Raw genomic sequence first — 3,878 nt, 5'->3', positions numbered from 1 at the left:
CATGTTGTCTTCTTGTTGGAGCTGCGGGCATTCATCAGTGTAATGACTGTAATCAGCACAAATTCCGCAAATTCTTTGTGGGACTAGTTGTTGGTTTTGCTGCGGTTGAGTTTGCTGAGCTTGTTGATTCAACTGCATTTGCTTCAGCAGGTTGGTCATCTCACAGATGCTTCGATTTAGAGCAGCAGTCTCTATGCCAGAAGATACTTCTGCAACGGCCCTTGAACGGCCTTGCTTCTGTCTGTGGTTCCGAGTAGATTCAACTAAATCACTGATCAATTGCCAAGCTTCATCAGTGGTCTTGTACTTCTTCATAGACCCATTGCTGGCACTTTCCAATGTGGTCTTATCCTGGGGCCTCATTCCTTGTGTGACATAGCTGAGTAGCACGATCTTGTCAATCATGTGGTGGGGGCATGCTTCCAGAAGATTATTGAAGCGCTCCCAGTATTCAAAGAGAGTCTCATTGTCATCCTGAACAATTGTAGAGATATCCTTCCTTAGTTTATCAGTAACTTCAGATGAAAAGAATTTCTCCAGAAACTCCTTTCTGAGTGTATCCCAGTTGGATACATTTGCTAGAGGTTGAGTGTAGTACTACTCTCTTGCTTTTCCCTCAAGAGAGAACGGAAAAGCTTTCAGCAGAATTGAAGTTTCATCAGTGCCATCACGCCTGACAATAGAACAGGCTGCCTGAAAATCTCTCAAGTGCTTGATAGGCTCTTGAGCAGGTAGGCCATGAAACTTGGGCATCAAATTTAGCAGTGCAGTCTTTATTTCAAAATCCATAGCTACCGCTGGATGATGTGCTTGAAACGGTTGCATTGTAAAATCAGGAGCTCCTTCCTCCTGAATGGTAACTCTTCTAGCTGCCATGTTTTCTGCACGTAAAACAACCGAATCAGTAGAACGGGGGCTGGTTTCTTCCTCAAATTCACTTTCAGATCCGCCCTCAGAGCGGGCTAACCTACGCTGTTCTCGCCTTATTCGTGAAATTGTCCTTTCAATTTCAAGATCGAATATTAGCAAGCGCGGATCAGGAAGTGAACGTGTCATTTGACGGAAGAAACATACAGCTCATAGTAGCAAAATTAAATAAAATGCAAATAAATAAATTCTAATTAATAAAATTAGCACTCTACTGCAACTCCCCGGCAATGGCGCCAAAAATTGATGGGAAGCAGAAGCTGGTGAATTAAAAATTTTTTAAAATGGTTACGTTGTGAGTATAGTTCTTAACTCACCGAAAATCTGTATCAATTTAGAAATATGTCACAGAGAGTTTAAATTAAAATTACTGGGAGTTTTAAGTCCCAGGTCGTCTCCCAACGAGTTGCAGAAAAGTGTGCTGTTTTATTAATCAGATGTTCCAAAAAGTTAAGCTAGGTAAATTGGAAATTAAATTGAGGAATTTTAAATAATATAAATAAAAGCCTTGACTGGGAATTGATTGGTTGGAATCTCTATCATTGATGGTGTGATTGTAAGATTAATTTATAATTAATGGTTGTTCTGTTTGGTTATCCTTTACTAGGTAAAGGAAAGTCAAACAAGTGGGAATGCCAGATCTGTTCACAAGTTGCAACCCACTTAGTTCAAAGGGATTGGCGTCAGTGACAAGATAGCAATCCAACAATTAACCCAATTACAAATTTTCTTTCAATCCTTCCAACTCAAGAGTTCCTTTTAATCAACTCCCCATCAAGTAAGGGAATTACTCACGCATTGTAAATAAAGAATCCATAGCATATGAAAGGGAATTAAAAGAAGACATGATTATTGGAATAGAAATTGAATTAAAAAGAAATAATCCTTGCATTAAATAATCATAAAAGTATCTGAATGACAAAATTGAACATAACAAAGAACATGGAAGATTAGAACCAAGTTAAGAGAATAAACTAGAATGATGATGTCTTGATGAGGAAATAACTCTTCTCAATGTTCCAATGCTAAGATCAATTGAAAATTAAAATCCTAAAAACTAGAGAGAAAAACCTAAGAGAGTGAAAAACTAGATCCCCCAAAAAAACTCTGAATGAAAGTGTGTCTTGTTTCTACATATTCTCTGACTCTAGTCTGTTGTTCCGGGCCAAAAACTGGGCCGGAATAAGGCCCAAAATCGCCCCCATCGAATTCTGCAGATTATGCAGATCGCACATGTCACACGATCGCGTCGTCCATGCGGACGCGTTGCTTGCGCTTTTTCCTCTCCACGCGTTCGCGTCGTCCATGCTACCGCGTTGCCTATGCTTTCCAATCCGCGCGGCCGCGCAAGCCATGCGGCCGCGTCGCTGCAATTTGCGCTCCTTTGCGTGGTCGCGTGAGCCATGCGACCGCGTCACTTCTCGCTGGTTATCTCCTCAAATTCTTGTGTTCCTTCCATTTTTGCTAGCTTCCTCTCCAATCTCCATCTCATTTATGCCCTATAAGGCCTGAAACACTTGACACACAAATCACGGCATCGAATGGAATAAAGGAGAATTAAAAGTAAATAATTAAAGTCTCTAGGAAGCAATTTTCAAACATGTACTGAATTTAGGAAGGAAATCTAAATGCATGCTAAATTGATGAATAAGTGGGCAAGGATCATGACAAAGCCACACAATTAAACACAATATAAACCATAAAATAGTGGTTTATCAGGAAGCCGGTTCAACTAAGAAGGCATCACCTCAAGCCCGTGGCTAGGGGATGGTTGGAGTTCATCCAACGCTCAATCATTCCCACTAGCAACCGGTCTGAAGTTACTATAGACTGGGCTATCATGATCCATAGCATCATGATTGGAGAGGAAGTAGAAGTTCATGAGGTTATATCCCTAGAACTCTACAAGCTGACGGACAAGTCCTCTACTTTGTCAAGGTTAGCCTTCCCTCATCTCATTTGTCACCTTTGCAATTCAGCTGGAATTGATATAGAGAAAGACATCCTCATTGAGGAGGACAAGTCTATCACTAAGAAAAGGATGGAGCAAACAAGAGATCCTACTCATGGACAAGAGCATGAGGAAATTCCTCATCATGGAATCCCTGAGATGCCTTAAGGGATGTATTTTCCTCCACAAAATTATTGGGAGAAAATTAACACCTCCCTAGGAGAATTAAGTTCCAATATGGAACAACTAAGGGTGGAACACCAAGAGCATCTATCCTCCTTCATGAAATTAGAGAAGATCAAAGAATCATGAGAGAGGAGCAACAAAGGCAAGGAAGATACATCGAGGAGCTCAAGCACTCCATAAGATCTTCAAGAGGAAGAACTAGCCGCCATCACTAAGGTGGACCCATTCTTTAATTTTCTTGTTCTTTATTTTCTGTTTTTTGAATTTTTATGCTTTATGTTTATCTATGTTTGTGCCTTTATTACATGATCATTAGTGTCTTAGAGTCTATGCCTCAAAGATATAAATGTCCTATGAATCCATCACCTTTCTTAAATGAAAAATGTTTTTAATTTCAAAAGAAAAAGAAATACATGAATTTCGAATTTTTAATAGTTTAATTATTTTGATGTGGTGGCAATACTTTTGTTTTTCTGAATGAATGCTTGAACAGTGCATATTTTTGAAATTGTTGTTTATGAATGTTAAAATTATTGGCTCTTGAAAGAATGATGGAAAAGGAGAAATGTTATTGATAATCTGAAAAATCATAAAATTGATTCTTAAAGCAAGAAAAAGCAGTGAAAAGCTTGCAGAAAAAAAATGGCGAAAAAATAAAATAAAGAAAGAAAAAAAAAAGAAAAAAAAGGAAGCAAGCAGAAAAAGCCAATAGCCCTTTAAACCAAAAGGCAAGGGTAAAATAAAAAGGATCCAAGGCTTTGAGCATCAGTGGATAGGAGAGCCCACAGAAATAAAATCCTGGCCTAAGCGGCTA

At 39.0% G+C, this 3,878-nt stretch overlaps 1 non-coding gene across 1 annotated transcript; it reads left to right on the top strand.

Moving 5' to 3' along the window:
* Window positions 1–399: 399 nt before the first annotated feature.
* Window positions 400–507, top strand: LOC148550854 (small nucleolar RNA R71). Its single transcript, XR_015893122.1, has one exon. It is a non-coding gene; the product is annotated as a small nucleolar RNA R71 (small nucleolar RNA).
* Window positions 508–3,878: the final 3,371 nt, after the last annotated feature.

Source organism: Arachis ipaensis, chromosome B7 (assembly GCF_059453495.1).
Source record: "Arachis ipaensis isolate K30076 ecotype BB chromosome B7, ASM5945349v1, whole genome shotgun sequence".
NCBI lineage: Eukaryota > Viridiplantae > Streptophyta > Magnoliopsida > Fabales > Fabaceae > Arachis > Arachis ipaensis.
This window is presented reverse-complemented; position numbering and strand designations above follow the sequence as displayed.